Consider the following 27,989-nt stretch of genomic DNA (forward strand, 5'->3'; position numbering starts at 1 on the left):
ATATGGAATTTGTTTTAAATTTTGAAAGAACTTTTGATGTCCCTAGTACATTTTCCCCAGCAACAAAAATCAAAAAAGAAAAAAAAATGGATTTCAATTTTTTGCTTGCTGCTTGAGGAGACACTGTGGTGAAACAGAAAGGCATTAGACTGGAATTGGGGCATTAATATCCAGTCCTTAACTTACTTTGAATCCAACTCCCTTTCTCCGCCTGGGCTTCAGTTTTTTCATCTGTAAATAAAAAGATTTGATTGGACCCTAGTCCAATCAAATAGGCTGGATAGGCTTTATTTAGGACCAGCTCTGATTGGTTGGCTGTAACGGTGGTGCACTGTATGAGGAGGATTACGCATCTAGGTCTGGGCTCAGGGCTAAACAGCATCCTGTTTGAATAGCAATGTCTGCTGTGGAAGGGGCAGCACCATGCTGTTAAGATGCCAGCCCTGGAATGGATAATCACTATAGTCCCTTTTAGTTTTCAGATACTGTGACTAACCTACCTTATTTTTCAGACCATTTGCCTTTTTTGTTGCCCTAAAGTGTCTCTGAGTCTTCCATGTCCCCTTATAATGGAAGAGACTAAAATTGGATAAAGATCTCTTGAAAAACTTATCAGATCTAATATGTCATAATTCCTAAATTCTACATTCCTTCTTACACACCGTATTTGCTTCTTTAATTATGGAGTTGAAGTCCCAACCCATGAAACATGGGACAGAGGATACTAATAATAACTAATTTCCAACTATAGGGAAATATGCAAAATTAAGTAACTCAGCACAGCATATTGAATTAGTTTTCCAGGGCTACTATAACAAATTACCACAAACTGGCTAAAACAACAGAAATTTATTCTCCTACTGTCCTGGAGGTTAGAAGTCAGAAATCAAGGTGGTTTTGGTGGGGTCATGTTCTTTCTAAGAGCTCTGGAAAGAGTCCTTCCTTGCCTCTTCCTTGCTCTGGTAGTTGTTGGCAATCCTTGACATTCACTGGCTTGTAGATGTATCACTCCAATCTCTGCCTCCATAGTCACACTGCCTTCTTCCCTGTGTGACTGTGTCTCTAAATCTCTCTCTTTCTAAGAAAACCAGTCATTGGATTTAGAGCCCATCCTAACCCAGTACGACCTCATCTTAAATTGATTACTTCTTCAAAGACCCTATTTCCAAATAAGGTCACATTCACATGTTCTGGAGGTCAGGACTTCAATATATCTTTCTGAAGGTCACAATTCAACTCACAACTTACACCAACTTCTACATTTGCCAAAAATAATAAAATTATTAAATTGTGATAAATGTTCATCTTCTATTTTGCATATCTTGATAATAAATATCTATACTTATTTACCTAGACTGGTAATCCATAGTTTATTGCTGAATAAAAATACCAGACTATAGTATATAGTAAGATCTTATTTACAGGATGTTATAGAAAATGTCTACATGTATATACCTGGACCAAAAGACATTTGGCTAAAGCAAATATCATTTTTATAAGAAAAATAAAGCTTTAAATTTATAAGCTGGCCATAACTACTACTAATAATAACACCAACAATGAAAACTTTACATTGTTTACAATGCTTTATACTTTTCAAAACAATAACAGCAAAAGTAAGAATAAGAACATCCTTTTAAAAGACATGTTTTTTTAAATATTTATAACAAATAAAGATGTTTTAGTTTCTGTGTTTAGTCCTTATCCTTCTAAAATTTTTGGTTAATCAGTAAACAAAGGTGAAGAGTCTTACCTTCTTCCTCATAAAGGAAGAAATCCCTTCAGCGAAGTCCAAAGTAACTTTATTCAAATAGGTCACTTTGTGTCCCTTAATATTATGTAAAAGACTGTCCCTATTATGTGATCACTAACTAGGTTGTGGTAAAAACAAAGATGACATCAGGTATTCAGTCTTAAATGAACCTACAGAAGTGAAATCAGAAAAGCAGTGCAAAGAAGGAGCCAAGCCAAACATGAGCCTGGGGGCTGATCGGAGGCCCAAGTATGCACTGTTCAGCTAATCTGCAGGGACATCCTTGGCTGAGAACTAAAATCTGTGGTCAGTGGGGCATGCAGCTTCACTACTTCCACCTGTCTTTTAGTGTGTCATTATTGCAAATTAAATAATTCAGTTGAAAGCTAAAACATTTGCTGCTCTTGACTCCAACATGTGACATACTAAATTGAGTCCACTTTTAGTGAAAGCACTAAAAGTCAGAATATCATGGAGTTCAAACCTGAGTCTCCCAGACTCCTCTGCCCCATTTTAAGAAGGATGAGTGTATAGAATCTGACATAGTTGACTTTTTAACTACTAAGGAAGGAAGTTCCTTTAAGTCTAAGAAAGCAAAACCATCTGGTATCGCACAGCTGTGGAAATATTGTGTATCTAATTATTTATGGAGGTACCTATAATTTGGTCTTGGTATAACCCAGAAGACTTTAAAAAAGCAGAGTTTCATCGTGATTTCAGATCAATAGCTTCTAAATCATTATTCTGGTTCAAGATTTTTCTCATCAGAATGAAAAATGTTTTCACTAAAGAAATACAAAAATGTCACACTGGTTTATGCAGAGGCATGACAGAGGGCATGCGCATGTAGTGCCGTAGGAAAAGTAATACTGTCAGTCGTTCCACAAGCTTGTCCTTTTAATTCCATCAATCAGAACAAATGAAAGAAATATATTTAACAACAAATGGGGCATCTAAACACCCAACTATTGAATATTTACTGTCTTATACCCTCTACAGGTTGATTACTAAGAAAGAATAATTCACCCTTTTAAAATAAAATCATAAAAATATAGAATGTTACAGTTTAACACTTGAGAGAGATTTTCTGCTTCCTGTAAAGGCAGATTAGAGTTTTGTTTTTGGTTTTCTTTGTTTTTTGCCAGACAAATCTTCCTTCTGAGAATAAATGGAAAACTAAAAAGATATTTTAAAAAATGTAAATATTTGAAGCATCAGAGCATTTCAAAAACAGTGAGATTTTGAAAAAGCGGACTCCATGGAGGAAAGAAACACAGAGAAAATGAGCTCAACAGTCAGTGTGTTGCTTTTACCCTGAAGGTGTTTGCCAATTTACCAGTGGTGGCTTAAAGTCTGAAAAGCCAAATAGAAGGCTGTGTCTGAGAGGATGAGAAGCTAAACAGAACTTCCAAACATCTTGAGAAGCTGAGGAAGACACAAACTGGAGTTCAGAGCACACTAAGGAAAAGGAATCTCCATAAGTCACCAAGACTTTCAGTCAGGACCCCTGAAAGACTGTTGTGAATCCCTGCAAATAGGGGTGAATCAGACAGACAGTATTCAATCAGCCTCACAAGTCCTGGAACCCAGCTTTGAATCAGCTCAATTCCTGGCTAGATTAAGGTGGCACCCCCTACCTTAACTGCCTGTTTAAAACACAAGAAACTCCTTTCTGAAAAATAAAAATCATTCAGAACCAAATTTTTCATGTATGATATCTGGCATTAAATCCTAAATTACCAGAAAACAAAAGCACTTGATCAAAATCGAGAAAATAACAAACAGTATAAACAGATCCACAGAAAGTTTACTGACATTATTAGACATGACTTTTTAAAACTATGAGTAATACCTTCAAGACATGAGGCAGCAAGTTGGAGAACTGCAGCAGAGAAATGAAAATTATTTTTTAAAAGTCTAATAGCAATTGGTGAGTCTAACAGCAGATTAAATAAAGCTGATGAGAAGACTCATGAACTGTAAGGAAGGTCAGGACAAGTATACAGACTGATACACGGAGAAACAAATAGAAAATACAGAAAAGAGCACAAGAGACATGTGGTACACACACATGTGTAATGGGAGCCCAGGAAGTAAAAGTGGAGAAAAAGTAGAGAAGCAATATTTAATGAAATGATTTTCCAAAACTGATGAAAGAAACCAAGCCACAGATTTGAGATGTTCTACTGTACAACCCCCAATAGGATAGATACAGATAAAAGAACACCTAGGTACATCATTGTACAACTGCTGAAAACCAAAGACAAAAAAAAAAAAAAATTATTAAGCAGCCAGAGAAAAAAAAGACAATGCTTCATTCAAAGAAGCAAATAAACTGACAGATGATGCCACAAAAGAAACAATGAAATCCAAACAAGTTGGAGTGACATTTTCATTGTATGGAAATAACCCTACTACTTATTTAGTCCCACTCTACCTCATTCATACCTAATGAGAAAATCATATCCAGAGGGGCTAATTATCTAGCCCAAGCACAGCCAAACCAGAACTTTAGGTTGCTCACCACTCTCCTAGTTTACATGCATTCTTCCCCATTATCCCAGTCATACAACCACTAAAAGAAAATAAAAAACATTCTACTCCAACAAAGGAACTCCTATTTTCTGTATACATTCCTTTCCAAATATGTATTTGGGCATTCTTCTGAAGAAAATACTTTTACATAACCCAACTGCTAAATTATAATCAAGCATATTAACTCAGCTAAAAATATACAGATTCCATTTTCACTCTTTGCAAATATTTCTTGCTGGGAAAGTACCCACTAAAAAAAAAGATACCCTAGTCCTGGCTATTGTAAATAGTGTTGCAGTGAATATTGGGGTGCATGTGTCTTTTTGAATTATGGTTTTCTCAGGGTATATGCCCAGTAGTGGGATTGCTGGGTCATATGGTAGTTCTATTTTTAGTTTTTTAAGGAAACTCCATACTGTTCTCTCTAGTGGCTGTATCAGTTTACATTCCCACCAACAGTGCAAGAGGGTTCCCTTTTCTCCACACCCTCTCCAGCATTGTTTGTAGATTTTTTGATGTGATGGCCATTCTGACCGGTGTGAGGTGATACCTCATTGCACTTTTGATTTGCATTTCTCTAATACTTAGTGACTCTGAGCATCTTTTCATGTCCATCAACAGATGAATGGATAAAGAAGATGTGGTACATATATACAATGGAATATTATTCAGCCATAAAAAGGAACAAAATTGGGTCATTTGTAGAGACGTGGATGGACCTACAGTCTGTCATACAGAGCAAAGTAAGTCAGAAAGAGAAAAACAAATATCGTATGTTAACACATATATATGGATTCTAGAAAAATGGTACAGATGAACCTATTTGCAAAGCAGAAATAGAGACACAGATGCAGAGAACAAACACATGGACACCAAGGTGCGAAAAAGGGGGGTGGGATGAATTGGGAGATTGGGATTGACATATATACACTACTATGTATAAAACAGATAACTAATAAGAACCTGCTGTACAGCACAGGGTACTCTACTCATTGGTCTGTGGTGACCTAACTGGAAAGGAAATCGAAAAAGAGGGGATATATGTTTACATATAGCTGATTCACTTTGCTGTACAGCAGAAACTAACACAACACTGTAAAGCAACTATACCCCCATTTTGAAAAAAGTACTCTAACCTATAAGCTTTACTGATTTACTTTAATTGCTACATTCCCAACTCATCTGGAAATTGGGTAGGGGAAGCATCATTATTCTGTGTGTGACCCTTTATTCATATGAACACTTTTCATTCCAATATCTCAAACAGGACACACCTGCATTTTCAGATAGCCTCAACAGATCCATTTTATTAAGAAAAAGTTTTGCATATACAACAAAGATCTTTTGGTGCATAGGAACCTCCACTTTCCTAAGTCACCTATTCCACAGCTCCAGCAGTATATATTTATAAATGTCATTCTCCTTAATGCCACATCAGAAAATGTGGCCTTTCAACATGCACATTTGTGCAATTCAGAACAATGGGGGGTCTCCTTAAAAGACTTTCCCTGAATACTTTCAGGGATACAAATTGCTCTGCATGATGACGGAGATTGGTAATACTTCTCATTTTTCTAAAACATTATTTCCCTTTTTTCCATAATTGAAATAGTTAAAGCACCTCTAGCAAATAAAATGGAGGCTACTCATATTTAGAAATATAAAGGTGATAAAGCCTACTACAGGAGTTTTCTGTCAGGTTTACAGGAAAGAATCAGAGACTGGAAAGCCTAAGGATTTAACTCAGGGAGTGTGAGAGCATTTTGTGTCACTGACTTAGCAGTGCCCTCTGATTTTCTCATGAAATGTTGCCTAGCCCTCAGGGCACCAAATGAATAGGGAAAAGCATATTCATTTTGCTGCTAGTAAATTCAGAATTTTGTACCTCTGACTAATGTTTTAAAGCTAGTCATTACCTAAAAACAGTCTCATTATTTTTATTAATTGCAGCTCAAAGTGTGCCCTTTAAGTAAGGTTCATGAGTGGGCAAAGTCTATTTTTGCCATTTTAATCCTGTACCTTCACAGTAGCATCTGTTTTAACATTATGTTGCCATGCTAAATATCTCAGTAACGACCCGTGTGTGTGCCAGATGGAGGTGACTGCTCTAACTCTGTGTGGTACCTGTCAGCAATCCAACAAACTAAAGGAGTTAAATTACTCCATCTGCTCTTCCAAATTGTCCAGAGACTGCCCCTCAAATGTTAATGTTCTTGTTTATTAATAAATAATAAAAGGAGACTTTGTCAATTATGTGCCTTGACTGATTCATAATTTGTGCTAACAAATATCTGTAAATAATGAGTACATCAGCCAAGAAACATTTATTTAATACCCACTATATATTTTTATTGTACTAGTTACTTTAAGATATTGGAGAAAATAACTATACCATTTAGGAGGAGAACATACCCAGAGAATAATTCATGGTTCAATAAGCACTATGCATCATGGGTAATGTAATAATGTAAATTAGATGATACTGACAATTAAAGAAGAAAACATACAAAGAAAATAAAATTTTTTAAAATAGGAAAACAAAGACATCAAAATAAGAAGTGAACATAATGTTCACTTGTTTGTTTGGGAGTGCAGGCGGGGAATCCACATTTATTTAATCAACAAATACTACTAAACGTGGACTACATGTTTCAAGCTATGCTAAAGGCAATAGTGGAGAAAAGAAGAATAGAATGTAGATCCCTCCTTCTAAGAGTTTTCATGCTAGTAGCTGTAATAAGACACAATCACAAGGTGGTGAAGGAAAACTCTGAGCTCACCACCTCCCACAGACACACCAAATCTATAACAATATATAGAGCAATTCCCCCCAAAGAAGACTTGAAGGCTGACTGAACAGTTGCTGCACATAGAAGGACCACTTAGAAACAGGTAGGAAAGATGGACACAGCATCTATGGGAACCCCAACCCCAACACAGCGACCTGCAGTAGGGAGGGATGTTGCAGAGGAGCCCAAGTGTAGACTCTCCTGCCCTAGGACACGGTCCAAAAAAAAAAAAAGTTTAAATAGCACCTGGGTGGGAAATCCATTTACTAACCCTAGAGTTTCTGCCAGACAGTGAAGGAACGACTAGAGCCTTCTCCGAGGTCAAAGGCTCTGGTGAGCACCATTGTCTGCATTCCCCCAGGACTTCCGCTCAGCCTTTGCCCATTCCACCTCTAGCCATGCCACCAACACAGCCGTGGGCACAGCACTCCCAAGGGACAGCCCCCAGCCCACGCCCACTCAAGCACCAGCTTTCCCACCAAAGTGGTCTCAGGGCAGTGCTCCTCAGGCACGGCATCCAACCCACCCACTCCATCTAGCCAGCCTGCCAAAGCCTCCAGGCACAAGCAGCCTACACAGGGGATGCTTTTCATAGGAGGCCACTCCTTAAAAACCAGCAGAGGTAGCTGTTTCACCCAATTCTCCTACAAACCAAGAACAAAACTCAAACAAAATGAGGAGACAGAGGGATATGTTCCAAATGAAAGAACAAAATAAAACTCCAGAAAAAAACCCTAATGAAATGGAGATAAGTAATTCACATGGAAGAAAATTCAAAGAAGTAGTCATTAGGATGCTCACCAAATTCAAGAGAAGAATGGAGAAATTCATGCATTGTAGCCTCAAAATGATATGTTCAAGTACTAACCCCCAGTACCTGTGAACATAACCTTATTTAGAAATAGGGTCTTTGGAGATGTAATTAAAAATCGTGAGATGAGACTATCCTGGATTTAGAGTGGGCCCTAAATCCAATGACTAGTGTCCCTTATAAGAGAAAGAAGAGGGGGATCTGAGACACAGAGACACAAAGAGGAGAAGATATGAACATGGAGGTGGGGATTGGAGTGATATGCCGTAAACTAAGGAATGCCAAAGATTACCAGGTAGCAAGCCACCAGAAACTAGGAGAAAGACATGGAACACCTTCTTCCACAGAGCCTCCCAAAGAAACCAACCCTGCCAATACCTTGATTTCAAAATCTGTCTTCCAGAACTGTGAGAGAATAAAAAAATAATAAAAAAAAAGAATGGAGGAACTCAGTGAGAATTTGAACAAAGACTTAGAAAATATAAGAAAGAACCATCAGAACTGAAGGATACAATAACTGAAATTTAAAATTCTCTAGAGGGAATCAATAGCAAATTACATGATACAGAAGAATGGATAAGCAATTAGTGGAAATCATCCCATCAGAACAACAAAACCACACAAAGATGCCACACAAAAAAAGAAAATTACAGGCCAATATCCCTGATGAACATAAATGCAAAAAACCTCCACAAAATATTAGCAAACCACATTCAACAATGCATTAAAAGGACCATACAACATGATCAAGTGGGATTCATTCCAGGGATGCAAGGATGGTTTAAAATTCCTAAATTAATCAATGTGATACACCACATTAACAGAACAAAAGATAAAATCTTAGGACCATCTCAACAGATGCAGAAAAGTATTTGACAACATTCAACATCCATTTATGGGGGCTTCCCTGGTGGCACAGTGGTTGAGAATCCGCCTGCCGATGCAGGGGACACGGATTAGTGCCCCAGTCTGGGAAGATCCCACATGCCACAGAGCGGCTGGGCCCGTGAGCCATGGCCGCTGAGCCTGGGCATCTGGAGCCTGTGCTCCACAACGGGAGAGGCCACAACAGTGAGAGGCCTGCATACCACAAAAAAAAAAAAAAAAAAAAAAAAAAAAATCCATTTATGATTTAAAACTCTCAACAAAGAGAAACTTCTTTCCTCTCAACCAAAGCAGGTATAGAGGAAACATACCTCAACATCTTAAAGACCATATTTGACAAACCCACATCTAACATCATACTCAGTGATAAAAAGTTGATCAAGATCAAGACAAGGATGCCCACTCTCACCACTTTTATTCAACATGGTATTGGAAGTTCTAGCCACAGCAATTAGACAAGGAAAAGAAATAAAAGGTATCCAAATTGGAAAGGAAAAAGAAAAACTGTCACTATTTGCAGATGACTTTTTTTATTTTTCACTATTCTCTTACTCTTATTTTAATTTTTATTTATTTTATTTTGTCTTTTTTTTAAACATCTTTGTTGGAGTTTAATTGCTTTACCATGTTGTGTTAGTTCCTGCTGTATAACAAAGTGAATCAACTATATTTATACATATATCCCCATATCCCCTCCTGCTTGCATCTCCCTCCCGCCATCCCTCTCCCACCCTTCTAGGTGGTCACAAAGCACCAAGCTTATCTCCCTGTGCTATGCAGCTGCTTCCCACTAATTATCTATTTTACGTTTGGTACTGTATATATGTCAACGCTACTCTCTCACTTCGTCCCAGCTTACCCTTCCCGCTCCCCATGCAGAGGACATTTTATATAGAGAAAAACCCAGAGAGTCCACCAAAAAAAAAAAAAAAAAAAAAATTCTTAGAACTAATAAATGAATTCAATAACATTTCAGGATATAAAATTAATATACAGAAATCTGTTGCATTTCTACACACTAATAAGGATCTATCAGAAAGAGAAACGAAGTAAATAATCCCATTTACAACTTCATCAAAAAGAATAAAATACCTAGGAATATATCTAACCAAAGGGGTGAAAGACCTATACTCTGAAAACCATATGATATTGAAGAAAGAAATTGAAAAGACACAAATAAATGGAAATATATATTGTGCTCATGGGTTGGAAGACTCAGTATCATTAAAATAACCATACTACCCAAAGCAATCTCAGATTCAATGTAATCCCTATCAAAATACCAGTAGCATTTTTCATAGAACTAGAATAATCCTAAAATTATTATTTAAAAAACACCCTAGTCAAATCAATCTTTGAAAAGAAAAACAAAGCTGAAGGTATCATGCACCTTGATTTCAAACTATATTACAAAGTTGTAATCAAAACAGTATGATATTGGCACAAAAATAGACACATAGATAAATGAAACAGGAGAAAGTTCAGAAATAAATCCATGCTCATATGGTCAATTAATTTACAACAAAGGAGGCAAGAATATACATAGGAAAAAGACAATCTCTTCAATAAGTTGTGTTGAGAAAACTGGACAGCTATATGCAAAAAATAAATAAATAAAGCTGGACCACTTTCTTACATCATACACAAAAATAAACTGAAAATGGATTAAAGAGTTACATGTAAGATCTGAAGCCATAAAATGCCTAGAAGAAAACATAGGCATATGCTCTTCAACATCAGTCTTAGCAATATTTTTTTTGATATGTCTCTTCAGGCAAGGGAAACAAAAGCAAAAATGAACAAATGGGACTACATCAAATTAGCAAGCAAAGGAAAATAAACAAAACAAAGAGGCAACATACTTAATGGGAGAAGATATTTGCAAATGATAACTCTGATAAGGTATTGATATCCAAAATATATAAAGAACCATACAAATCAATATGAAAATAAAACCTGATTAAAAAATGGGCAGAAGACATGAATAGATTTTCCAAAGAAGAACAGAGATGGCCAACAGGCACATGAAAAGATGTTTAACATCACTAATCATCAGGGAAATGCAAATCAAAACCACAATGAAATTCCACCTCACAGCTGTCAGAATGGCTACTGTCCAAAAGTCTACAATAACAAATATTGGTAAGTATGTGGAGAAAAGGGAACCCTAGTACACTGTTTGTGGTAATGTAAATTGGTACAGCCACTATGGAAAACAGTACAGAGTTTCCTCAAAAAACTAAAAATAAAACTACCATACAATCCAAAAATTCCACTTCTGGGTATTTATCTGAAGAAAACAAAAACATTAATTCAAAAAGATATAGGTACCCCTATGTTGACTGCAGCATTATTAACAATAGCCAAGATATGAAAGCAACCTAAGTGTCCATCAGTGGAAAAATGGATTAAAAAGATGTGTGTATAGATATATAGAGAGATATTATATATATAGATATATATAATCTATAAATATAGATATCTATATATAGATATATACACAATGGAATATTACTCAGCCATAAAAATAATGAAATCTTGCCTTTTGTGCAACATGGATGGACCTGGAGGGTATTATGCTAAGTGAAGTAAGTCAGACAGAGAAATCAAATACTGTATGATTTCACTTATATATGGACTCTAAAACAAAACAAAATAGAAACAAACTCATAGATACACAGAACAAACTGGTAGTTGCCAGAGGAGAGGTGGGTGGGGAGACAGAAGAAATAGGTGAAGGGATTAAGAGATACAAACTTCTAGCTATAAAATTTAAAAGTCTCAGTTATATAATTTACACAGAGGGAATACAGTCAATAATACTGTGACAACTTTGTATGGTGATTGATGGTAACTGGTCTTATTAAGGTATTCACTTCATAATGTATAAAAATATCAAATCACTATGTTGTACACCTGACACCAACATAATATTGTATGTTAATTATAACAATAAAAAAGGCACGATCACAAATATCAAATAAAACAGGCATTAAAAACTGCCTACTTAAAGTTGATGTCAAATGTTACCTTAAAAAGATTAAGGGAAGCTATGAAACAATGTTGCAATAGCAAGACTGGTTCCTTTGGCTAAATGTGATGTTATTTTCAGTAAAAAATAATCTACTATTCTTTTTTTTTGAATTTTATTTATTTTTTTATAGAGCAGATTCTTATTAGTCATCAGTTTTATACACATCAGTGTATACACATCAACCCCAATCGCCCAATTCATCACACCACCACCACCACCCCACGGCTTTCCCCTCTTGGTGTCCATACGTTTGTTCTCTACATCTGTGTCTCAATTTCTGCCCTACAAACCAGTTCATCTGTACCATTTTTCTAGGTTCCACATATATGCATTAATATACGATATTTGTTTTTCTCTTTCTGACTTACTTCACTCTGTATGACAGTCTCTAGATCCATCCATGTCTCAACAAATGACCCAATTTCGTTCCTTTTTATGGCTGAGTAATATTCCATTGTATATATGTACCACATCTTCTTTATCCATTTGTCTGTCGATGGGCATTTAGGTTGCTTCCACGACCTGGCTATCGTAAACAGTGCTGCAATGAACATTGGGGTGCATGTGTCTTTTTGAATTCTGGTTTTCTCTGGGTATATGCCCAGTAGTGGGATTGCTGGATCATATGGTAATTCTATTTTTAGTTTTTTTAAGAAACCTCCATACTATTCTCCCCAGTGGCTATATCAATTTACATTCCCACCAACAGTGCAAGAGGGTTCCCTTCTCTCCACACCCTCTCCAGCATTTTTTGTTTGTAGATTTTCTGATGATGCCCATTCTAACTGGTGTGAGGTGATACCTCACTGTAGTTTTGATTTGCATTTCTCTAATAATTAGTGATGTTGAGCAGCTTTTCATGTGCTTCTTGGCCATCTGTATGTCTTTGGAGAAATGTCTATTTAGGTCTTCTGCCCATTTTTTGATTTCGTTGTTTGTTTTTTTAATATCGATCTGCATGAGCTGTTTATATATTTTGGAAATTAATCCTTTGTCCATTGATTCGTTTGCAAATATTTTCTCCCATTCTGAGGGTTGTCTTTTCGTCTTGTTTATGGTTTCCTTTGTGGTGCAAACGCTTTGAAGTTTCATTAGGTCCCATTTGTTTATTTTTGTTTTTATTTCCATTACTCTAGGAGGTGGATCAAAAAAGATCTTGCTGTGACTTATGTTAAAGAGTGTTCTTCCTATGTTTTCCTCTAAGATAGTTACAGTATCCAGTCTTACATTTAGGTCTCGAATCCATTTTGAGTTTATTTTTGTGTATGGTGTTAGGGAGTGTTCTAATTTCATTATTTTCCATGTAGCTGTCCAGTTTTCCCAGCACCACTTATTGAAGAGGCTGTCTTTTCTCCATTGTATGTCCTTGCCTCCTTTGTCATAGATTAGTTGACCCTAGGTGCGTGGGTTTACCTCTGGGCTATCTTGTTCCATTGAGCTATGCTTCTGTTTTTGTGCCACTACCATATTGTCTTGATTACTGTAGCTTTGTAGTATAGTCTGAAGTCAGGGAGTATGATTCCCCCAGCTCCATTTTTTCCCCTCAAGACTGCTTTGGCGGAGACGGCTTAAAGATGGCGGAAGAGTAAGATGCGGAGATCTCCTTCCTCCTCACAGAGACATCAGAAATACATCTACACGTGGAGCTTCTCCTGTAGAGCACCCACCGAACGCTGGCAGAGGACCTCGGACCTCCAAAAAGGCAAGAAACTCCCCACATATCTGGGTAGGGCAAAAGAAAAAAGAATAAACAGGGACAAAAGAATAGGGACGGGACCTACGCCAGTGGGAGGCAGCCGAGAAGGAGGAAAGACTCCCACACACTAGAGGCCCCTTCGCGAGCGGAGACTGCGGGCGCCGGAGGGGGAAGCTCCGGAGCCGCGGAGGACAGCTCAGCCACAGGGGTGCGGAGGGCAAAGCGGAGAGATTCCCGCAGAGGATCGGTGCCGACCGGCGCTCACCAGCCCGAGAGGCTTGTCTGCTCGCCCGCCGGGGCGGGCGGGGCCGGGAGCTGAGGCTCGGGTTTCAGTCGGATCCCGGGGAAAGGGCTGGAGTTGGCAGAGTGAAGACAGCTTGAAGGGGGCTAGTGCGCCACGGCTGGCCGGGAGGGAGTTCGGGAGAAGTCTGGAGCTGCCGAAGAGGCAAGAGACCTTTTCCTCCCTCTTTGCTGCCTGGGCGCGAGGAGAGGGGATTAAGTGCGCCGCTTAAAGGAGCCCTAGAACCGGGCGCGGAGCTGCCGAAGAGACAAGAGACTTTTTCTTGCCTCTTTGCTTCCTCGGGTGTGAGGTGAGGGGATTAAGAGCACCGCGTAGAGGAGCTCCAGAAACGGGCGCGAGCCGCGGCTGTCGGCACGGACAGTAGAGACGGGTGTCGGACGCTAAGGTTGCTGCTGCCACCACCAAGAGGCCTGTGTGTGAGCACAGGTCACTCTCCACACCGGCCATCCCGGGAACCCGTGCAGTCCGCCACTGCCGGGGTCCCGGGATCCAGGGACTGCTACCCCGGGAGAACGCACGGCGCGCCTTGGGCCTGTGCAGCATCACGTCGGCCTCTGACGTCGCGGACTCGCCCCGCCCCCGTGCCACTCCCTCCTCCCAGCCTGAGTGAGCTGGAGCCCCCGAATCAACTGCTCCTTTAACATCGTCCTGTCTGAGCGAAGGGCAGTCGCCCTCGGATAACCTACACGCAGAGGCGGGACCAAGTCCAAAGCTGAACCCCAGGAGCTGTGCGAACAGAGAGGAGAGGGGGAGGTCTCTCCCAACAGCCTCAGAAGCGGCGGATTAAAGCTCCACAATCAACTTGAAGTGCCCTGCATCTGTTGAAAACCTGAATAGACAACGAATCATCCCAAGTTGAGGAGGTGGACTTTGGGAGCAAGATATACTATTATTTTCCCCTTTTTTTTCTTTTTGTGGGTGTGTATGTGTGTGCTGCTGTGTGAGATTTTGTCTGTATAGCTTTGCTTGCACCATTTGTCCTAGGGTTAGACCGACCCATTTTTCTGTTTTTTTTTTTTGTTTGTTTGTTTTTTAAAAGGAAATTTTTCTTCTTAATAATTATTTTTTATTTTAATAACTATACTTTATACTACTCTGTCTTCTCCCTTTCTTTCTTCCTTTCTTCCCTCCTTCCCTCCTTTTTTCCTTCCTTCCCCCCTTCTTTCCTCCCTTCCTCTCTTCCTTCCTCCCTTTCTTCCTCTACACCTTCCGTCCTTCCTTTCTTGCTTCCTTCCTTCATTTCTTCCTTCCTTTCTTCCTTCCTTCCCTCCCTCCCTCCTTCCTTCCTTTTCTTTCCTCTCTATTTATTCTACCTTTTATTTTGAGCCGTGTGGATTAAAGGTTCTTGGCGCCCCAGCCAGGCACCATGGCGGTGTCCCTGAGGTGGGAGAACCAACCTCAAGACACTAGTCCACAAGAGACCTCCGAGCTCCACGTAATATCAGACGGCGAAAATCTCCCAGAGACCTCCATCTCAACACCAAGACCCAGCTTCACTCAAGGACCAGCAAAGAACAGTGCTGGACACCCTATCCCCAACAAAGAGTAAGACAGGTCTACAGCCCCATCCATTAGCAGAGAGGCTGCCTAAAATCATAATAAGGTTACCAACATCCCCAAACACACCACCAGACGAGGACCTGCCCACCAGAAAGACAAGATCCAGCCTCATCCACCAGAACAGAGGCACTAATCCCCCCAACCAGGGAATCTACTCAACCCACTGAACCAACCTTAGCCACTGGGGACAGCCACCAAAAACAACAGGAACTACGAACCTGCAGCGTGCAAAAAGGAGACCTCAAACACAGTAAGATAAGCGAAATGAGAAGACAGAAAAACACACAACAGATGAAGGAGCAAGATAAAAACACACCAGACCTAACAGATGAAGAGGTAATAGCCAATCTACCTGAAAGAGAATTTAGAATAATGATGGTGAAGATGATGCAAAATCTTGGAAATAGAATAGACAATTTGCAAGAAACAGTTAACAGGGACCTAGAAGAAATAAAGAGGAAGCAAGCAATGATGAGCAACACAATAAATGAAATTAAAAATACTCTAGACGGGATCAATAGCAGAATAACTGAGGCAGAAGGACGGATAAGTGACCTGGAAGATAAAATAGTGGAAATAACTACTGCAGAGCAGAAGAAAGAAAAAAGAATGAAAAGAACTGAGGACAGTCTCAGAGACCTCTGGGACAACATTAAACGCACCAACATTCGAATTATAGGGGTCCCAGAAGAAGAAGAGAAAAAGAAAGGGACTGAGAAAATATTTGAAGAGATTTTAGTTGAAAACTTCCCTAATATAGGAAAGGAAATAGTCAATCAAGTCCAGGAAGCACAGAGAGTTCCATACAGGATAAACCCAAAGAGAAACACGCCACGACACATAATAATCAAACTGTCAAAAATTAAATACAAAGAAAACATATTAAAAGCAGCAAGGGAAAAACAACAAATAACACACAAGGGAATCCCCATAAGATTAACATCTGATCTTTCAGCAGAAACTCTACAAGCCAGAAGGGAGTAGCAGGACATATTTAAAGTGATGAAGGAAAAAAACCTACAACCAAGACTACTCTACCCAGCAAGGATCTCATTCAGATTTGAGGGAGAAATTAAAACCTTTACAGACAAGCAAAAGCTGAGAGAGTTCAGCACCACCAAACCAGCTCTACAACAAATCCTAAAGGAACTTCTCTAGGCAAGAAACACAAGAGAAGGAAAAGACCTACAAGAACAACCCGAAACAAGTAAATGGTAATAGGAACATACATATCGATAATTACCTTAAATGTAAATGGATTAAATGTTCCCACCAAAAGACACAGACTGGCTGAATGGATACAAAAACAAGACCCATATATATGCTGTCTACAAGAGACCCACTTCAGACCTAGGGACACATACAGACTGAAAGTAAGGGGATGGAAAAAGATATTCCATGCAAATGGAAATCAGAAGAAAGCTGGAGTAGCAATTCTCATATCAGACAAAATAGACTTTAAAATAAAGACTATTACAAGAGACAAAGAAGGACACTACATAATGATCAAGGGATCGATCCATGAAGAAGATATAACAATTGTAAATATTTATGCACCCAACATAGGAGCACCTCAATACATAAGGCAAATACTAACAGCCTTAAAAGGGGAAATCGACAGCAACACAATTATAATGGGGGACTTTAACACCCCACTTTCACCAATGGACAGATCATCCAAAATGAAAATAAATAAGGAAACACAAGCTTTAAATGATACATTACACAAGATGGACTTAATTGATATTTATAGGACATTCCATCCAAAAACAACAGAATACACATTTTTCTCAAGTGCTCATGGAACATTCTCCAGGATTGATCATATATTGGGTCACAAATCTAGCCTTGGCAAATTTAAGAAAATTGAAATCGTATCAAGTATCTTTTCCGACCACAATGCTATGAGACTAGATATCAATTATAGGAAAAGATCTGTAAAAAATACAAACACATGGAGGCTAAACAATACACTACTTAATAACGAAGTGATCACTGAAGAAATCAAAGAGGAAATCAAAAAATACTTAGAAACAAATGACAATGGAGACACAACGACCCCAAACCTATGGGATACAGCAAAAGCAGTTCTAAGAGGCAAGTTTATAGCAATACAATCATACCTTAAGAAACAGGAAACATCTCGAATAAACAACCTAACTTTGCACTTAAAGCAATTAGAGAAAGAAGAACAAAACACCCCCAAATTTAGCAGAAGGAAAGAAATCATAAAGATCAGATCAGAAATAAATGAAAAAGAAGTGAAGGAAACAAGAGCAAAGATCAATAAAACTAAAAGCTGGTTCTTTGAGAAGATAAATAAAATTGATAAACCATTAGCCAGACTCATCAAGAAAAAAAGGGAGAAGACTCAAATCAATAGAATTAGAAATGAAAAAGGAGATATAACAACTGACACTGCAGAAATACAAAAGATTATTAGAGATTACTACAAGCAACTGTATGCCAATAAAATGGACAACCTGGAAGAAATGGACAAATTCTTAGAAATGCACAACCTGCCGAGACTGAACCAGGAAGAAATAGAAAATATGAACAGACCAATCACAAGCACTGAAATTGAAACTGTGATAAAAAATCTTCCAGCAAACAAAAGTCCAGGACCAGATGGCTTCACAGGCGAATTCTATCAAACATTTAGAGAAGAGCTAACACCTATCCTTCTCAAACTCTTCCAACAGATAGCAGAGGGAGGAACACTCCCAAACTCATTCTATGAGGCCAACATCACCCTGATACCAAAACCAGACAAAGACGTCACAAAGAAAGAAAACTACAGGCCAATATCACTGATGAACATAGATGCAAAAATCCTCAACAAAATATTAGCAAACAGAATCCAACAGCACATTAAAAGGATCATACACCATGATCAAGTGGTGTTTATCCCAGGAATGCAAGGATTCTTCAATATACGCAAATCGATCAATGTGATACACCATATCAACAAACTGAAGGAGAAAAACCATATGATCATCTCAATAGATGCAGAGAAAGCTTTTGACAAAATTCAACACTCATTTATGATAAAAACCTTGCAGAAAGTGGGCATAGAGGGAACTTTCCTCAACATAATAAAGGCCATATATGACAAACCCACAGCTAGCATCGTTCTCAATGGTGAAAAACTGAAACCATTTCCACTAAGATCAGGAACAAGACAAGGTTGCCCACTCTCACCACTCTTATTCAACATAGTTTTGGAAGTTCTAGCCACAGCAATCAGAGAAGAAAAAGAAATAAAAGGAATCCAAATAGGAAAAGAAGAAGTAAAGCTGTCACTGTTTGCAGATGACATGATACTATACATAGAGAATCCTAAGGATGCTACCAGAAAACTACTAGAGCTAATCAATGAATTTGGTAAAGTTGCAGGATACAAAATTAATGCACAGAAATCTCTGGCATTCTTATACACTAATGATGAAAAATCTGAGAGTGAAATTAAGAAAACGCTCCCATTTACCATTGCAACAAAAAGAATAAAATATCTAGGAATAAACCTACCTAAGGAGACAAAAGACTTGTATGCAGAAAACTATAAGACACTGATGAAAGAAATTAAAGATGATACAAATAGGTGGAGAAATATACCATGTTCTTGGATTGGAAGAATCAACATTGTGAAAATGACTATACTACCCAAAGCAATCTACCGATTCAATGCAATCCCTATCAAATTACCACTGGCATTTTTTACAGAACTAGAACAAAAAATTTCACAATTTGTATGGAAACACAAAAGACCCCGAATGGCCAAAGCAATCTTGAGAACGAGAAATGGAGCTGGAGGAATTAGGCTCCCTGACTTCAGACTCTACTACAAGGCTACAGTAATCAAGACAATATGGTACTGGCACAAAAACAGAAATATAGATCAATGGAACAGGATAGAGAGCCCAGAGATAAACCCACACACATATGGTCACCTTATCTTTGATAAAGGAGGGAAGGATATACAGTGGAGAAAAGACAGCCTCTTCAATAAGTGGTGCTGGGAAAACTGGACAGCTACATGTAAAAGTATGAAATTAGAACAATCCCTAACACCACACACAAAAATAAACTCAAAATGGGTTAAAGACCTAAATGTAAGGCCAGACACTATCAAACTCTTAGAGGAAAACATAGGCAGAACACTATACGACATAAATCACAGCAAGATCCTTTTTGACCCATCTCCTAGAGAAATGGAAATAAAAACACAAATAAACAAATGGGACCTAATGAAACTTAAAAGCTTTTGCACAGCAAAGGATACCATAAAGAAGACCAAAAGACAACCCTCAGAATGGGAGAAAATATTTGCAAATGAAGCAACTGACAAAGGATTAATTTCCAAAATTTATAAGCAACTCATGCAGCTCAATAACAAAAAAACAAACAACCCAATCCAAAAATGGGCAGAAGAACTAAATAGACATTTCTCCAAAGAAGATATACAGATTGCTAACAAACACATGAAAGAATGCTCAACCTCATTAATCATTAGAGAAATGCAAATCAAAACTACAATGAGATATCATCTCACACCGGTCAGATTGGCCATCATCAAAAACTCTAGAAACAATAAATGCTGGAGAGGGTGTGGAGAAAAGGGAACCCTCTTGCACTGCTGGTGGGAATGTAAATTGATACAGCCTCTATGGAGAACAGCATGGAGGTTCCTTAAAAAACTACAAATAGAACTACCATACGACCCAGCAATCCCACTACTGGGCATATACCCTGAGAAAACCATAATTCAGAAAGACTCATGTACCAAAATGTTCATTGCAGCTCTATTTACAATAGCTAGGACATGGAAGCAACCTAAGTGTCCATCAACAGATGAATGGATAAAGAAGATGTGGCACATATATACAATGGAATATTACTCAGCCATAAAAAGAAATGAAACTGAGTTATTTATAATGAGGTGGATGGACCTGGAGTCTGTCATACAGAGTGAAGTAAGTCAGAAGGAGAAAAACAAATACCGTATGCTAACACATATATATGGACTCTAAGGGAAAAAAATGTCATGAAGAGGTTATTGGTAGGACGGGAATAAAACACAGACTTACTCGAGCATGGACTTGAGGATATGGGGAGGGGGAGGGGTGGGCTGTGACAAAGTGGGGGAGTGGCAGGGACATATATACACTATCAAATGTAAATTAGATAGCTGGTGGGAAGCTGCTGCATAGCACAGGGAGATCACCTCTGTGCTTTGTGACCGCCTGGGGGGGTGGGATAGGGAGGGTGGGAGAGAGGGTGATGCAAGAGGGAGGAGATGTGGGAGCATGTGTGTATGTATAACTGATTTAGTTTGTTGTAGAGGGAAAACTAACACACTATTGTAAAACAATTATACTCCAATAAAGATGTTAAAAAAAAAAAAAAAAAAAAAAAAAAAAGACTGCTTTGGCTATTCGGGGTCTTTTGTGTCTCCATACAAATTTTAATATTTTTTGTTCTAGTTCCATAAAAAATGCTATTGGTAATCAGATAGGGATTGCATTGAATCTGTATAATCTACTTTTCTTACTGATCATCTTCTCCAACATTTGACCAAGCCTCCTAGTATTCTCTGTGTTGTGCTAGCCTGACCATTTGTTTAATGATGATTAAATGCAGTGATGACAGCTCAAAAATTGTTCTGGTAAAGGTTTCTTTGATATGACAGAAGTGAACAAAAGCCTTTTTTAGACATTGTAGCTGACAATGCACTGATAGCCAATAACTGACATAAAGGTGTATATACTGCAGCAGAAGTTCTGAGATGGAAGAAAGCCACTTGAAGCCATTGTAAGAAAAGTAAACATAAACCAGATGTGTACTGAAGTCTAGATGCCTTTTGAGATCTAAATATGAACATTCAAACCCTTATTTTATGCCCTGTGGAGATACAAAACCCTCTCAAAATCTTCATAGAATTTCTTAGGAATTTTACATTCTCTTGGTTGCCACCTCTAGTTTAAGCTCCTAAAATTTCTGAATTAGTTCTGTTAGAGAACATCTCACCATCCTGTTCATGCATCCTGTTCAATTTCATGCTACACTGATCTAAATGTGGAACTGTTTTCCTTAATTTCCCCAAAACCAATCATTTACATGGGTACATTATATATATATATGTGTGTGTGTGCATGTATATATATATATATATGTGTGTGTGTGTATATATACATGTATATATATATACACAAATATACACACACACACACACATATATATATATACACACATATACACATATGGAAAAGACTTGACTGCAAATTTTGGATGTGGGGGAATTTGTATGGCCACAAGACAAACAAGGCAAAATTCAAGTTTAGATATTCCTGGGGCAAAAGTCACTTGGACATTTGCACAACTAGAATTTCAATCTCCTGCTACATTATATTCAACTCTCCTCTCACTCCCTCTTCTCTTCCCTCTTGTTCCTCACTACGCCCTCCATTTCCCATTTACTTCAAATTCAGGGTAGTCTGTTACCTTGGCTTTTACCAATCCATGAATTTAGAATTTCTTTCTTTACCCCAAAGTGGCTTATCAAGGTATTTTCCTAAACAAAGTCTATTCACTCCTTAAGAGAAATTCTAGTATCAACCATTAAAGTTATAAAATGTTTTACTCTAATACAATAGTAATTCCTAAAGCTGGCCAGGTAGTGGAGAAAGTGGTAAATGCATTCATTTTTTTCCTAGTTTTAGTATCAATTTACACTACCTCCAAAAATTTAGTAACACGTGTTAATAATAATAATGTTCATACCTTTGTCCTGAAATCCCACTCCATAGAACTGTGCCCACTTCATAGTAAATACCCAATACATGATATTATCATTAGTTACTATTCTAAGGAAATTTATATTTGTTGAATGAACAAAATGTTCTTTACAGCATCACATATTATAAAACAATTTGGAAACAATGTGTCTGAAAATTGGTGAAACGTTAAAAAAAATACTAATGTTTGCTAGGATATAATGCAGCCATTAAGCATTTCCATGTTGCTACTGGACTATATCTCTATAATCTCATGAAATTTTTTGCAAAAAGAAATTATCAGAAAACAATGTTACATTTAAACTGTGATTAAAATTAAGCAACAAATACGTACATGGATGAAAATTTAAAGGAAACATGAACAGAGTAAAAATAGAATATATTACAGTAGTGTCTATGGGTGTTTTCAAATTCTTTTCTGTTATTTCCCTTGTTGCAATGCCTTTTTTACAATAAATAAAAATCATAATAGTTTACTATAACCCAACAAGTTCTTCCTCCAAAATGATTCTGCAAGTCAATGTAAAATTTTGATGGAGATTTTGGTTAACTTTCCATGAACAGGGTCTTTCCTTGAAAGGTAATTGAGAAGCCTGGTCCATGCAGAGATGAACATGCCACAGTCCTTAAGCAGCCAAGGAGAACAGAAAGGCAGGCTTCGAAAGCAGATAGATCAGAATCAGGCACCTGCTTTTTTATTTATAAAATGAGGATAATAATACCTATTCCACAGTGCTGGGTTTGGATTGAATAGACATTGTCTTTTTTAATGGCTGATACTGGGCACAAAGTAAGTAAACTTGAATATGGTTTGCTTTACAATTTACAGCTTCCTAGAAATTCTCTCTGATTGTCTGTTTGCCTTTAGATGACACTGTAATCTTTATCCTACATGGTAGTGAAGACCTCAGCTGTAAGGCCCGGTGGAGGGTTTGAAAGGCTCCTTCCTGGATTACTGGTGAAATGGAAGGCTTGCCTCTCTTAAGCCCTTAATCCAGGGCTGTTGTCCCCACAATAGGTTGTGCTCACCCTAGGTGGTAGAGAAGTATTAGAATTTCTACTTCCAATTATTTATATCTTATTCCTATAAAATTTATTTCGTTTTTAATAATTTACATATTATTTTAATAATTAGTTCTTCAAAATAACATGTAAGGTAATAAATATGTATACTAAGGACACCTGTTCAATTTTTATTGACAGATGTTTGAACAAATAGTTTAGAGAACACAATTCTGGAAGTAAATTAGAAAAATTATCACCAAATTTAATTTCTGCAAAAGAAGATACATATAATGATATATCATAGGGTACCCTAACCATCATCTCAGCTCTAGCATCTTGTAGTTGTTTAGTTCTGCCCTCTCACACCCACTCCATACATATAATGACTTCCTCACCAGCACTCTGCCAAGTATCCAGGCCCTCTCCCTATCACTAGATTTGGGCTTATGCACATCCTGGAGCCTTAAGAGACGTAGACACAGAGGATAATTAAAGGGAGGTGAGGAGCTCACCCAAAGTTTTGTGGTATAGATGGGTGTCATTCCTATCAAGCAAATACTAAGGGGTAATGAAACAAAATGCTCTCCGATTTTGATGATCTTTGAGCTTCTTGGCAGAAGATCAAGAGTCAATGGGAAAATCCCATCTCAAAGAAATCTGAGTGACAGACAAGTGAGGACACAACTTTCATGAATACCTGGTCTTACAGGTTCACTCACCCAGCAATTCCAGGACCTTCTCCTTTCTCCCCAGGATCAGCTTACAGGCTTCTTTTAAAGAAGGGTTTCTCCCTTCTCCCCATACCTGCTCTTCTTCCTTATATTTAAGTCTTTAAGCCATTTTGAGTTTATTTTGTGTAGGTTGTGAGGGAGTGTTCTAACTTCATTGATTGGCAGGTGGCTGTCCAGCTTTCCCAGCACCACTTGCTGAAGAGACTGTCTTTTCTCCATTGTATATTCTTGCCTGCTTTGTTGAAGATTAATTGACTGTAGGTGTGTGGGTTTATTTCTGGGCTCTCTATTCTGTTCCACTGATCCATATGTCTGTTTTGGTGCCAATACCATGCTGTTTTGATAACTAGAGCTTTGTAGAACAGTCTGAAGTCTGGAAAGGTTATGCCTCTTGCTTTGTTCTTTCCCCTCAGGACTGCTTTATAAATTCCATATAAATGTTAAAATTATTTGTTCTAGTTCTGTGAAAAATGTCATGGGTAATTTGATAGGGTTTCCATTAAATCTGTAGATTGCTTTGGGTAGTATGGCCAATTCAACAATATTAATTCTTCCAATCCAAGAGCATGGAATGTCTTTCCATTTTTTTGAATCATCTTCAATTTCCTTTATCAATGTTTTGTAGTTCTTAGTATATAGGTCTTTCACCTCCTTGGTCAGGTTTATTCCTAAGTATATATATATTTTTTGGATGTGATTTTAAAAGGGATTCTTTTTTTTACTTCCCGTTTCTAATATTTCATTGTCAGTGTAAAGAAATGCAACAGATTTCTGTATGTTAATCTTGTAACCTGCACACCTTGCTGAATTTGTTTATCAGTTCTAATAGTTTTTGTGTGGAGTCTTTATGATTTTTATATATAATATCATGTCACCTGCATATAATGACAATTTTACCTCTTCTCTTCCAATTTGGATACCTTGTATTTATTTTTCTTGTCTGACTGCTGTGGCTAGAACTTCCAATACTATGTTGAACAGAAGTAGTGAGAGTGGGCATCCTAGTCTTGCTCCAGATTTTAGTGAGAAGGCTTTTAGCTTCCTTTTTTTTTTTTTTTTTTTTTAAATAAATTTATTTATTTATTTTTGGCTGTGTTGAGTCTTTGTTTCTATGCGAGGGCTTTCTCCAGTTGTGGCGAGTGGGGTCCACTCTTCATCGCGGTGCGCGGGCCTCTCACTGTCACGGCCTCTCCCGTTGCGGAGCACAGGCTCCAGACGCGCAGGCTCAGTAGTTGTGGCTCACGGGCTTAGTTGCTCCGTGGCATGTGAGATCTTCCCGGAGCAGGGCTCGAACCTGTGTCCCCTGCATTGGCAGGCGGATTCTTAACCACTGCGCCACCAGGGAAGCCCTTCCTTTTTTTTTAATTTGAGAAAACTGGAAGCCCACAGATTCAGTAAGATCAATGAATACCAAGCAATTTTTTAGAATGAAAAATTTAGCATGCCACATTAAAATTAAATTGCTTAAAACTGGTTATGACGACAAAAATCTTAAAATCAGCCAGAGAAAAAGACGCATTGCATAGAAAAACAAATATAAGAATGACATCAGATTTCTCATTAAAAACAGTGCAAAACCAAAGATAGTGAAGAAACATCTTCAAAGTAATGAAAGAAATTGACTGTCAACCTAAAATTCTATACCCAGTGAAAATATATTTCAAAAATAATGCAAAAAATTTTTTTTCAAACATAAAAAGATGAAAAAAATACATTGGCAGCACACCTACATAGATGACACCAGATAGAAATCTTGAGCTACGCAAAGAAATAAAGGATAGTAGGAATGACAACAATATTGGTAAATATAAGACACTGTTTTTTTTTATTTCGTTAAAAGATAGTTGTCACAAATACTGAAGCCCACATGCCTAGAGCCCGTGCTCTGCAACAAGAGAAGCCACGGCAATGAGAAGCCTGTGCACTGCAACAAAGAGTAGGTCCTGCTTTCCACAACAAGTAGAGAAAAGCCCACATGCAGCAACAAAGACCCAACACAGCCAAAAAAAAAAAAAAAACAACAGTTGACAGCTTAAGGAGAAATATAATAACCATGTACTATGGGGTTTATATATATGAAGATATAAACTAGCACAAAGCCTGGGAGGAAGACAATGAAAGTATACTATTAAAGGATCTTTTACTGTACATGAAGTGTTTTGATATTACTTGAAATTAGGCTTTGATATATTAAACCCTTAACCTCAGTGCAACCACACACACACACACACACACACACACACTATGCCTAATAAGGAAACAAGAGATTTTTTAAATGGAATCATTAAAAAAAACCACACACACACAAAGAAGGCAGAAAAAGAGAAGAAAAAATAGAGGGACAAATACAAAACAAATAACAAGATAATGGATTTAAAACTAACCAATTCACTAATCATATTAGATGTAAATAGTCTAAGCACTGCAATTAAAAGGCACAGATTGTCAGATTGCATTTAAAAAGAAACAAGACCCAACTGTATGCTGTCTACAAGAAATGTACTTTAAATATAGACACCAATAGGTTAGAAGTAAAGTGATGAATAAAGATAGACCTCACTAACACTAGTCAAAAGAAAGCCGAAGTTTCTATATTAATATCAAAGTAAATTTCAGAGCAAATACTTTAATCAGGGATAAAAGGGTCATTTCATAATGATAAAAATGTAAACTCATTATGAAGGACCCCAAAGGTTTAAGCACCAAATAATGGATCTTCAAAATGCGTGAGGCAAAAACTGATAAAACTGCAAGAAGAAATAGGTAAATCCACAATTTTGGTTAGAGATTTTACCATCCCCTCATATTCTTTTTTAGGGCATACAGAATATGTACCAAGATAGACTACCTTCTAGGCCATAAAGCAAGTCTCAAAAATTTTAAAGTTTTTAAATCTTACAAAGTATTTTCTCTGACCATAGTAGAATTCAATTCAAAATAAATAAGAGGATATGTATGGAAAATCTCCACATATTTGGAAACTTCTATACAAACCATAGGTCAAAGAAAAAAATTCAAGATGCAATTTAGAAAGCATTTGAAGCTAAATGAAAATACAACATATTAACATTCATGGGATACAGCTAAAGCAATATTTGAAGGGATATCTATAGTTCAAAATGCCTATATTAGGAAAAAAATTATTCTCAAATCAATGACCTCAACTTTTACCTTAGAAACTAGAAAAAAATTAAACACAAATTGATCAGAAAAAAAGAAATAGTAAAGACAGAAATCAATGAAATCAAAACAGGAAAACAAAGAGAAAATCTATGAAGTCAAAAGTTTATTATTTGAGAACATCAATAAAATTGATAAACCACTAGCCATGCTGATCAGAAAAAAAGAAGAAAAATTATTAATATCAAGAGTGAGAGAGGGGATATCACTATAAATTCTACATATATTAAAATGAAAACAAGGGAATATTATCAGTAACTTTAGGCCAAAAATTGTGACAAACTTAGATTAAATGGGCATATTCCTTGAAAGTTTTAAACTACCAAAACTTACTCAAGAAGAAGATAACTTAAGTCATCATTTATCCATTGAAGAAACTGAATTCATAGTAAAACACTGTTTCATTAAAAAAAAAAAAAAAAAAAAACACGTAGCCCACAGTTCACTGAAAAATGCTACCAAACATTTAAGGAAGAAATAGTAACAATTCTATACAAACTCTTCTAAAAAATTAAAGAGGGAATACTTTCTAGTTAAATCTATGAGGCCAATTATACCCTGATAACAAAACCAGACAAAGACTTTACAATAAAAGAAAACTACAGTCCAATATCCCTCATAAACATGGATGTATAAGTTCCCAAGAAATATATTAAAAGGATAATATATCATTACCAAGTGGGGCTTATCCCCAGGATGCAAAGTTGGTTTAACATTCAAAAGTTAATTAATATGATTAACCATACCAACCAACTAAAAAAGGAAAACCATATGATCATCTCAATAGATGCATAAAAAGTATTTGACAAAAGCCAACATCCATCCCTGATTAAAAACCAATAAATGAAAAACTCTCAGCAAACTGGGAATAGAAGGAAACTTCCTCAACCTAGTAAAGGGTATCTATGAAAACAT

This window comes from Kogia breviceps, chromosome 2 (genome assembly GCF_026419965.1).
Source record: "Kogia breviceps isolate mKogBre1 chromosome 2, mKogBre1 haplotype 1, whole genome shotgun sequence".
NCBI lineage: Eukaryota > Metazoa > Chordata > Mammalia > Artiodactyla > Physeteridae > Kogia > Kogia breviceps.